Raw genomic sequence first — 12,669 nt, 5'->3', positions numbered from 1 at the left:
CCGTTCCTCATAGCTAATGCCCTCCATACCAGGCAACATTCTGGTAAATCTCTTCTGCACCCTCTCTAAAGACTTCACATCCTTCTGGTAATGTGGCGACCAGCATTGAACATAATACTCCAAGTGGCGCCTACATAAGGTTCTCCACAGCTGCAACATGACTTGCAAATTCTTATACTCGATGCCCAGGCCAATGAAGGCAAACATGCCGTATGCCTTCTTGACTACCTTCTCCACCTGTGTTGTCCCTTTCAGTGACCTGTGGACCTGTACACCTAGATCTCTCTGACTTTCAATACCCTTAAGGGTTCTAGAATTCAATATATATTCCCTACCTCCTTTAGACCTTCCAAAATGCATTACCTCAAGTTTGTCCGGATTAAACTCCATCTGCCATCCCTCCGCCCAAGTCTCCAAACAATCTAAATTCTGCTGTATCCTCTGACAGTCCTCATTGGTATCCGCAATTCCACCAACATTTGTGTCGTCTGCAAACTTACTAATCAGACCAGTTACATTTTCCTCCAAATCATTTATATCTACTACAAACAGCAAAGGTCCCAGCACTGATCCTTGTGGAACACCACTAGTCACAGACCTTCAATTAGAAAAGCATCCTTCCATTGCTACTCTCTGCCTTCTATAGCCTAGCCACTTCTGTATCCACCTTGCCAGCTCCCCCCTAATCGCGTGTGACTTCACCTTTTGTTCTAGTTTACCATGAGGGGCCTTGTCAAAGGCCTTAGTCAAGTCAATATAGACAACATTCACTGCCCTACCTGCATCAATCATCTTTGTGACCTCTTCGAAAAACTCTAACAAGTTAGTGACACACGACCTCCCCTTCGCAAAACCATGCTGCCTCTCACTAATACGTCCATTTGCTTCCAAACGGGAGTAGATCCTGTCTCGAATAATTCTCTCCAGTAATTTCCCACCACTGACGTAAGGCTCACCGGCCTGTAGTTCCCTGGATTATCCTTGCTACCCTTCATAAACAGAGGAACATCATTGGCTATTCTTCAGTCCTCCGCGACATCACCTGACGACAGTGAGGATCCAAATATTTCTGTCAAGGCCTCAGCAATTTCTTCGCTAGCCTCCTTCAGTATTCAGGGGTAGATCCCATCAGTCCATGGGGACGTATCTACCTTAATATTTTTTAAGACGCCCAACACCTCGTCTTTTTGGATCTCACTGTGACCCAGGCTAATTACACACTCTTCTCCAGGACTCAACATCGACCAATTCCTTCTCTTTGGTGAATACTGATGCAAGGTATTCATTTAGTACCTCGCCCATTCCCTCTGGCTCCACACATAGATTCCCCTGTCTATCCTTCAGTGGGCCAACCCTTTCCCTGGCTACCCTCTTGCTTTTTATGTACGTGTAAAAAGCCTTGGGATTTTCCTTAACCCTATTTGCCAATGGCTATTCGTGACCCCTTCTAGTCCTCCTGACTCCTTGCTTAAGTTCCTTCCTACTTTCCTTATATTCCGCACAGGCTTCGTCTGTTCCCAACCTTTTATTACTGACAAATACGTCCTTTTTCGTTTTGACGAGGCTAACAATATCTCTCGTTATGCAAGGTTCCCGAAAATTGCGGTATTTATCCTTCTTCCTCAAAGGAACATGCCGGTCCTGAATTCCTTTCAACTGACACTTGAAAGCCTCCCACATGTCAGAGGTTGATTTACCCTCAAACATCCGGCCCAATCTAGGTTCTTCAGTTCCCGCCTAAAATTGTTATGATTAGCCTTCTCCCAATTTAGCACATTCACCCGAGGTCCACTCTTATACTTTTCTACCAGCACTTTAAAATTACTGAATTGTGGCCACTGTTCCCGAAATGCTCCCCGACTGAAACTCGTACCACCTGGCCGGGCTCATTCGCCAATACCAGGTCCAGTACAGCGCCTTCCCTAGTTGGACTGTCCACATATTGTTTTAAGAAGCCCTCCTGGATACCCCTTACAATCTCTGCCCCGTCTAATCCCCTGGCACTAAATGAGTCGCAGTCAATATTGGGGAAGTTGAAGTCTCCCATCACAACAACCCTGTTGTCTTTACTCTTTTCCAAAATCTGTCTACCCATCTGCTCCTCTATCTCCCGCTGGCTGTTGGGAGGCCTGTTGAAAACCACCAACATTGTGACTGCACCCTTATTATTCCTGAACTCTACCCATATAGCCTCACTGCCCTCTCAGGTGCCCTCCCGTTTTACAGCTGTGATATTCTCCCTAACCAATAGCGCAACTCCGTCACCCCTTTTACTTCCCCCTCTATCCCGCCTGGAACATCTAAATCCTGGAACGTTTAGCTGCCAATCCTGCCCTTCCTCAACCAGGTATCTGTAATGGCAACAACATCATAGTTCCAAGTCTAATCCAAGCTCAAAGTTAATCTGCCTTACCCGTAATACTTCTTTCATTAAAACATATGCACTTCAGGCCACCAGACCCGCTGTGTTCAGCAACGTCACCCTGCCTGCTCTGCCTCAGAGCCACACTGGCCCTATTTCCTAGTTCTCCCTCAATGCTCTCACCTTCTGACCTATTGCTCCGGTGCCCACCCCCCTGCCATACTAATTTAAACCCTCCCGTGTGGCACTAGAAAACAATTATGCCAACAATGACTCAAACACAGCGAGTTTAAACCCGATGTCCATTGGATCCAGTTTTGATAGAACAGTTGAATACCACGCTTACATAAATGCGAATATGAAGAGCAAACCCTCTCACATAATGTCCTTTGACATTACCTCGGCAAAGTATGCTCATAATAAGAGAGCGTGGATTTTAGAAAAATTGGAATATGCAATTTAGAAGTAAACGAAATGCATTCTGAATGATCTCGTGATGGCTACTACAAGCATACATGCACAATACGTGTTGAATCTCTCACGAGAAAGTGGTTGACATTCATAATTGAACCAAGAAATGAAATGTCAACCAACCGAAGATTAATCAGGGCAAAATCATTGGAAGTATTTTTATGGAACGTGTTAACAGCTGACCAACCTCATGAATATTGATCGGCTCAAGAGAAGCACTGATTTGCGGAATAATTTGCGTTTGATGAGGTAACGTTGAACAATTTTCCAGTGGCTCTTTGTTTATTGCCTATCTGGGGCTTCACAACCCTTTGCATGAAAGACAAGAAGGAAAATCAAGTGGTGCACGCATTGGCAACATTATCACATTTGTGCCCGAAAACTCAGTTTTTTCAACGATCTGCACCAGGATTTTGATGTCGCAGACGAATGTTTCGTTCAATACAGAAACTGGGAATTAACTTTCAGTTGTGCTTTTGGTCCACTCTCTTCCAGATATATTCGCGGCTTTGATGCAAGGAAAATTCAGGAATAAAAACGTGCAGGGCAGCGTGCTGAAACTTTTCCTTGATGCAAAATCGGGACAGTGGTAGTTATTAATCAGCGAACATACAGTGCCGAAGGAGGCCATTCAGCACATCGGGTCTGCACCGACCCACCTAAGCCCTCACTTCCGCCCCATCCCCCGAACTCAATAATCCCTCCTAAACGTTTTTGCTCACTAAGGGCATTTTATCATGACCAATTAACCTAACCTGCATGTCTTTGGACTGTGGGAGGAAACCGGAGCTCCCGGAAGTAACCTACGCAGACACGGGGAGAACTTGAAGACTCCGCAAAGAGAGTGGCCCAGAGGGGAATCGAACCTGGGACCTTTGCACTTTGAAGCCACAGTGCTAGTCATTTGTGCAACCGTGTTGCCCGATACAAATATAAGTTTGTTTGATATCCACCACTGCGAAAGCAATATGATAGTTGGAACTCAGAACTATCCAGTTCCATTAAGTGTTGTTTTCAGGTGAAAAATTGGGCAGATACGATCGCATCTGCACGCTAGAAATTGAGTTGGACAAGCCATTGAGTCTGAAAAAAATCAGGTTATACATACTTTTCCTGAATGGTATATTTTATGATTTCGTTACATCATGACTTTATGAATTTCCAACATCTGCAGACGGACACACGCAAGCACACGCACACACACACAATATAGACGACATCCTATTTGTAATGGTGTAAGTGGTTGGTCACTGCAATTGCTGTTTTAAAGTCATGTGTTTTTCTCTCTCGCTAAAGTTCTTCAAATTGTTCGTTGACATGTGCATTAGTACCATATTTGTCCGGAAATTCCAGAACAAACATCAGCACAAATGATGCGATATTGCAATGGTCAGCAATATGGTTTCACAGCGCCAGGGTCTCTGGTTCGATTACCAGCGTGATGCCTGTCTGTGCGAAGTCTGCGCGATCTCCCGGTGTCTCGCGGTGCCCTATTTCCTCGCACAAGTTCCGAAAGACATGCTTATCAGATGAAGTGAGCAGTTTGAATTTTCTTTCAGTGCACCGGAAAAGGTGACGGAGTGTAGCGACTGGGTGATTTTCAGAGTAACTTAAGTGTAGCGTTAATGTAAACCTCCTTCTGACATTAATAAGGATAATTATTATATTTTCCAATTTCTCCTCTGCTGTACAGACGAAAAAATACTCGAAAAAGATATAGGTAAATCTTTCGTAAATTAATTCAACATTCTGTTATAAGTCATATTATTTTTCGCTGAATAAGAGTTCATTGGCATATTTCGAATCATAACTTTTTAGGCAATGGTAAAATCACATTTCCTTCTTCTGTTGCTTGCTTTATTTAATTGATTGCATCTTCGCATTTTGGGGGCTGCACGCCTGCGTTCCCAGCACACAGCCAACGCATGGGGTTCAGTTCCCGCATGGGGTGGCGTTGTGCAGCACGTGTGTTTTCTCTCTGTCTGCCTTGGTCCCTGCAGATGCTCCGGTTTGCTGCTGCATTCCAAAATGTACAGCACTAGACCAATGCGCCGACTTACAGTGAAAGGCCGGGGGCGTTGCCGTAGTTTGAGTTGTCATACCGACGGTTGGTGCAGACTCGATGGAACGACTGCTCTCCCTCTTCACTGTCCGACATCTGTGGCTTTATCTGAGTGGAAATTCCAGACATCTTGTGTTAATAGTATTCATTTCTGGGCTGCGAAATCCGAAATCTGAAGCATGAACTCAATTCTGCTTTGCTCAAGATGATATTTAAATTCAATCGATTCCCTCTGTGATCGGTGTAAAGGCACGTTCCTTCTTCTAGTGTCTCCTGATTCGTCCTCCCAACACTGTTGTTTTTATTCGCAGTTCCTTCAGTCTTAAACTTGCTCACCAGCCACTCTTCGCGGCAGGGCGAGGAAGCTTACTGCTACAACACACAGGAGACGTACAGGGAAGGACCAACTAGCCACCCGTCAGCCTCGTGGAATAAAAGCATCCCGCTGAGGTGCTGGATTCATCAATGGAGTAATGAACTCTAGTATAAAAGCCGGTCCAGATAGGAGCGAAGGATGGGTAGTCCGGGCTGGGACGTGGAGGGCACTGAGTATATACATTACATTGTAAAAATATAAGTTTCTTCAAACATCAGTTGTGGCCACCTCTATGGCCAGCAAACTTGCCACGAGGGTAAAAGTGTAGCTCCAGTTGACACTTCGAAGTGTTTTCAAACAGTGATCTCCTATCGCACTACCGGAATAAGATCTGCACTGATGTTGAAATGCCGGTCTTTTGGAGAACTGATATGTTTGGTGCGACCATGGAATATTGGACGCAATATGCAAACCGAGTGTGGAATTTGTTTTGGAGCTGACGCTATTAGTGGTGATGAGTGAAAGAAAGTAATACTCTTGGCTGTCAGTTGAGTCTGCCCCTTCAACGTGATGAAAAACCTCAGGTATCCCACAGCCTAGTACTGCAAGAGCTTTGAAGAGCTGGGAGCCCTGATGACGAACTATTCAGGATCAAACCTGTGGATCGCCATGTATAAATAATGGTTTAACGCGGCAAAGCCGATCCCAGGGGCGTCCGTTACAGACTCTTTAACACATTCAAGAAAATTGGCTCTGTTTTGTAACGATGGGTCTTCCCTTCAGGAGATTCAGCTGGATTGGTTGGTTCGTGGCTTCAACAATGAACTGGATAAAATCGAACATTAGGTGGCGGGGGGGGGGGGGATTGAGGGGAGGGGAACTGTGTGTGTTTCTGATGACTGTGAGTTATTCCTGATTCCATTTGTTTATGTGAACATGCGGGCTAATGCTTGGGATCGGATCGTTGATATTGATATGGGGATGGACATATCTGTTACTGATTATTGTTTATTGTTCGTGGGTGTAAATTTGGGAGAAAATTTGCAAAAGGAGGAGAGTAAAAATATTTACAAAAAAACAATCTGACGACCATTGAAAGTCACTGGCCGAACTACGGCGAGACATGAAGTAGGTTGCAGGAATTTATATTGTACGTGGAAGTGCAGAAAACTGAGTACATTTTCTCCAAAGGCTGTAAGTTATCATTGTGGGACGTCCCTCTCGCAGAATTCAGCGTCTCCCAGAACAGGAATCCCAGATGCCTGCCAAAGGCGAACACGACAGAGGCCAGGGACTGAGATAAAGAGTCACATTGACTAGGCCAGATACGTCCCCAGGTCCTTATAGGGATGATATGGGGCGTGCAACTGGAGAAAACTCAAGGAACAAAAGTCACCAGCGACCAACAAATCCGTCACTCCATCGGAGATAAGCATCAACCCAGAGCCCACACTTTAATTTGCAATAGCCCGATGAAGTGTGCACCTAAGCAGAATCGCGACAGCAAAGATGCTCCCATTCAGATCACCATTCAGAGAAACGGTTATACTCTCGTAATATAATTGGCACGGGTCCAAAGGAAACGCAATCACGCCATAGGTAAACAAACGTTTGAAAAAAACATTGAAGTGTATGACGGTTGATGTTACGTGATATGGAGGCATGAATAGCAACATTCATGGGGCGGGGGGGGGCACTTGACAGAGCTGGCAACACGATGACTCTGGTGATGTAAGGGCATCAAGCTCGATGCCCTATTCTGTTAGCCCGTGTTTGGCTGCAACCTTTTCACCTAGATCATTCAGATGGCTGCTGGAGGCCTCGATGAGACGTTGGGGAAATACCAGGAGGTGTGCCATACCGGATTGGCAAATATTTCCGTCGATCCTGAAGCACAGCGTAAACCATTTTGGGCCCGTCCAATCTCCGATACGCTAATAACCAGGTTTGAGGCAGGTCTCTGCCGACTAGATGGCCTCTGGACCAATCGGTAGATAAAATCTTTTGACGGGGCAGCGCCCATAGCCTCCATCCTCAAGCTGGACAAAACGCTTAAACTTTCGGGGGACTATAATCTCACAGTAAATTGGGCCTCCCGATTGGATAGGTACATGATTGCATGCTTCTGAGACTGATGTGTACTATTGGTAGGACATCACATTTTGAAAACAGCCCTGCTTATCTTTACTGGAACTAGACGCTGCACCCAGAAAACGTGTGAGTGTAAATGTCTACAGGGGGCCTTTATGAGTATTCTAGTTTGCCCTTTGGTGTATTTGCAGCCTACGACTTTTCCACTGAGCAATTGGAAACAATCTGAGCGGCCTGTCACATTAAATGTTTCTTTTGGAAGGCGTATTGATCACAGAGCTGACGGAGCGAGAACACTTGAGCAACATTGACAAAGTGCTCAGTTGTTTTTTCAGAGTTGAAAGTCCACCTCAAAATAGAGAAGTGTATCTTCCTCGCCTAGAGGCCATTTAGTTAATGTACCGTTGAGACCGCAATGACCAACACCTGGTGGACGAGCATGTATAAGCAATTATCAAAACTCCAACCCCGGAGTACAGAACCAGCTAAATTCATGTTTTTTTTCAATTCAGGGGCAATCCACCGGCCCAAAATATATTTCAGGTTGTGGGGGTGAGACCCAGAAAGACACGGTGAGAATGCTCAAACTCAACGTGGACTGTGACCGAGGGCCGGTATTCAACTCGGGTCTTCAGCGGCATGAGGTAGCCGTGCTAACCGCTGGCCCACCGTGCCCCCCAAGCTGTGTTGTTTTTCAGGGTCTGCTAAATTGATACGGGACATTCCTACACGGCCTTGCAACATTGATAGCACCCCCGCTCCGATAGAAAGAATGCTGATAGAAAAAGAGCCCTGGGTTTGGAGAGCCGTAAAGGAAGAAGTGTTAGACCATAAGACCATAAGACATAGGAGCGGAAGTAAGGCCATTCGGCCCATCGAGTTCACTCCACCATTCAATCATGGCTGATTTCAACTCCATTTACCCGCTCTCTCTCCATAGCCCTTAATTCCTCGAGAAATCAAGAATTTACCAACTTCTGTCTTAAAGACACTCAACGTCCCGGCCTCCACCGCCCTCTGTGGCAATGAATTCCACAGACCCACCACTCACTGGCTGAAGACATTTCTCCTTATCTCTGTTCTAAAGTGACTCCCTTTTATTCTAAGGCCATGCCCCCGGGTCCTAGTCTCCCCTGCTAATGGAAACAACTTCCCTAAGTCCACCCTATCTAAGCCATTCATTATCGTGTAAGTTTCTATTAGATCTCCCCTCAACCTCCTAAACTCCAATGAATATAATGCCAGGATCCTCAGAGGTTCATCCTATGTTAGGCCTACCATTCCTGGGATCATCCGTGTGAATCTCCGCTGGACCCGCTCCAGTGCCAGTATGTCCTTCCTGAGGTGTGGGGCCCAAAATTGCTTACAGTATTCTAAATGGGACCTAACTAATGCTTCATAAAGCTTCAGAAGTATATCCCTGCTTTTATATTCCAAGCCTCTTGAGATAAATTACAACATTGCATTTGCTTTCTTCATTACGGACTCAACCTGCAAGTTTACCTTTGGAGAATCCTGGACTAGGACTCCCAAGTCCCTTTGCACTTCAGCATTATGAATTGTGTCACCGTTGAGAAAATAGTCCATGCCTCTATTCTTTTTTCCAAAGTGCAAGACCTCGCACTTGCCCACGTTGAATTTCATCAGCCATTTCTCGGACCCCTCTCCAAAAGTGTCTAAATCTTTCTGCAGCCTCCCCACCTCCTCCATACTACCTGCCCCTCCACCTATCTTTGTATCATCGGCAAACTGAGCCAGAATGCCCCCAGTCCCGTCATCTAGATCGTTAATATATAAAGAGAACAGCTGTGGCCCCAACACTAAACCCTGCGGGACACCACTCGTCACCGGTTGCCATTCCGGAAAAGAACCTTTTATCCCAACTCTCTGCCTTCTGCCTGACAGCCAATCGTCAATCCATGTTAGTACCTTGCCTCGAATACCATGGGCCCTTATTTAACTCAGCAGTCTCCCTTGAGGCACCTTATCAGAGGCCTTTTGGAAGTCAAGATAGAGAACATCGTTTGGCTCTCCTTGGTCTCATCTATTTGTTATCTCTTCAAAGAACTCAACAGGTTTGTCAGGCACGACCTCCCCTTACTAAATCCATGCTGACTTGTCCTAATCCGACCCTGCACTTCCAAGAATTTAGAAATCTCATCCTTAACAATCTTGCCAACAACCGAGGTTGGGCTAATAATTTTCCATATTGTTCCTTATTCCCTTCTTGAACAGGGGGGTTACAACAGCGATTTTCCAATCCTCTGGGACTTTCCCTGACTCCAGTCACTCTTGAAAGATCATAACAAACGCCTCCTTGATTTCTTCATCTATCTCCTTTAGCACTCTAGGATGTAGCCATCTGGGCCAGGAGGTTTATCAATTTTTAGACCCCTTAGTTTCTCTTGCACTGTCTCCTTTGTGATGGATACCATATTCAACTCTGGCCCCTGACTCTCCTGAATTGTTGGGCTATTACTCAAGTCTTCTACTGTGAAGACTGACGCAAAGTACTTATTTCGTTCCTCAGCTATTTCCTTGTCGCCCATCACTGGATTAACAGCGTCAGTTTCGAGCGGACCAATGTCTACTTTTGCCTCCCGTTTGTGTTTAATGTATTCAAATAAACTTTTACTATCATTCCCAATGTTACTGGCAAGCCTACCTTGATAATTGATCCTCTCTTTCCTTATTTCTCTCTTTGTTATCCTCTGTTGGTTTTTGTAGCCTTCCCAATCTTCTGACTTCCCACTACTCTTTGCCACATTATAGGCTTTCTCTTTTGCTTTGATGCATTCCCTAACTTCCTTTGTCAGCCATGGCTTCCTAATCCCCCCTCTGATAACCTTTATTTTCTTTGGGATGAACCTCTGTACTGTGTCCTCAATTACTCCCAGAAACCCCTGCCATTGCTGTTCTACTGTCTTTCCCACTAGGCTCTGCTCCCAGTCGATTTTCGTCAGTTCCTCCCTCATGCCCCTGTAGTTACCTTTATTTAACTGTAACACCTTTATATCTGATTCTACCTTCTTTCTCTCAAATTGGAGATTGAATTCTACCGTATTATGATCACTGCCTCCTAAGCGTTCCCTTACTTTAAGATCTTTAATCAAGTCTGGCTCATTACATAACACTACGTCCAGAATGGCCGGTCCCCTTGTGGGCTCCATCACAAGCTGTTCCAACCAAAAAGCCCTCCTGCAAACATTCAAAGAATTCCCTTTCCTTGGGTCCACTGGCAGCATTATTTACCCAGTCCACCTGCATATTGAAGGCTCCCATGATCACTGTGACCTTGCCTTTCTGACATGCACTTTCTATTTCGTGGTGCATTTTGTGCCCCTGGTCCTGACCACTGTTAGGAGGCCTGTACATAACTCCCATTATATATTTTTTTGCCTTTGTGGTTCCTCAACTCTACCCACACAGACTCCACATCATCTGACCTTATGTCGTTTAGTGCTATTGATTTAATTTCATTCATAATTCACAAGGCAACCCCGCCCCCTCTGCCCACCTCTCTGTCTTTTCGATAGGTTGTGAATCGCTGGATTTTTAAATGCCAGTCCTGAACCCCTTACAACCACGTCTCTGTGATGCCTACCACATCATACCTGCCAGTCACAATCTGGGCCACAAGCTCATCTACCTTGTTCCGTACACTGCGCGCATTTAAAAATAGCACCTTTAATTCTCTATTGACCGTCCCTTTTTGTTTTCTTAGTGTGGTGGACCTTGGTTTACTGAGCCTTTCCATACACTGTGTCATATTTTGTGGGATGGGGACTATCGTAACCTCTCCTGAGTTCTGTCTTTTCGTGTGTTTTTTTAAATTCCTAAGCAGCTACGCTTCCCACTGATTACTTCACCTCTTGTTCCCTGACTTTCCCTTCGCCCCCCCCCCCAATCTCTAGTTTAAAGTCCCATTGACCACCATATTTACTCTTTTGTTTACTCCTGTCAAGAAGCATTTTACTTAATGCAGTCTACCGATGCACTATAATGGCGCCCAAAAAACTGGAAGTCGAGTGTGAGGTTTCACTGCATGGCTTTGGCAGTGTATCCACACACAACATGGACGACGGTAGAGAATTGTCTTTGCCTCCAGAAAACTGTCCGCAGCAGAGATAGACTGCGCACAAATCGAAACATTTGGATAAGCTGTATTTTAGCAGGCAAAATGTTCCATCAGTCCTCACATTTGCATCGACTAACGAGAGTGACGAGCACAACTCGTTGTTCGCTTCTTCGAGGAGGACAAGGCTGTCCTACTGATTGCATCAGGGTGTATGCAGCAATTGGAACTCCTATTGATAGTATAAGAGTATGAGTTCGAGTGCCAATCTGGCCCACAGATCGCGAAAGCAAACACTTTCAGTAGACTTGCGCTGCAGAGAGGACTCCCAACACTCCCCAGACATGACGATGGTCTAGCCATGTCAAACGTCATGGATACGTTGCCAGTCGCGGAAGTCCATATATGTGACTGGAATTAAGCAAATTGCTCATTGTCCAATGTGCGCCATATCATTTTATACGTTGATCAAATCCCAAAACCGCAAATCAGTTGAAAGATGTTTCCGTAAGACCAGAAGACCATAACACATAGGAGCGGAAGTAAGGCCATTCGGCCCATCGACTGCACTCCGCCATTCAATCATGGCTGATTTCAAATCCATTTACCCGCTCTCTCTCCATAGCCCTTAATTCCTCGAGAAATCAAGAATTTACCAACTTCTGTCTTAAAGACACCTAACGTCCCGGCCTCCACCACCCTCTGTGGCAATGGCTTCCACAGACCCACCACTCACTGGCTGAAGACATTTCTCCTTATCTCTGTTCTAAAGTGACTCCCTTTTATTCTAAGGCTATGCCCACGGGTCCTAGTCTCCCCTGCTAATGGAAACAACTTCCCTACGTCCACCCTATCTAAGCCATTCTTTACCTTGTAAGTTTCTATTAGTTCTCCCCTCAACCTCCTAAACTCCAATGAATATAATGCCAGGATCCTCAGAGGTTCATCCTATGTTAGGCCTACCATTCCTGCGATCATCCGTATGAATCTCCGCTGGACCCGCACCAGTGCCAGTGTGTCCTTCCTGAGGTGTGGGGCCCAAAATTGCTCACAGTATTCTAAATGGGGCCTAACTAATTCTTTATAAAGCTTCAGAAGTACATCCCTGCTTTTATATTCCAAGCCTCTTGAGATGAATGGCAACATTGCATTGGCTTTCTTAATTACGGACTCAACCTGCAAGTTTACCTTTAGAGAATCCTGGGCTAGGACTCCCAAGTCCCTTTGCACTTCAGCATTATGAATTTTGTCACCGTTGAGAAAATAGTCCATGCTCTATTCTTTTTTCCAAA

Source organism: Scyliorhinus torazame, chromosome 12 (assembly GCF_047496885.1).
Source record: "Scyliorhinus torazame isolate Kashiwa2021f chromosome 12, sScyTor2.1, whole genome shotgun sequence".
In the NCBI taxonomy this organism is placed as follows: Eukaryota; Metazoa; Chordata; class Chondrichthyes; order Carcharhiniformes; family Scyliorhinidae; genus Scyliorhinus; species Scyliorhinus torazame.
This window is presented reverse-complemented; position numbering follows the sequence as displayed.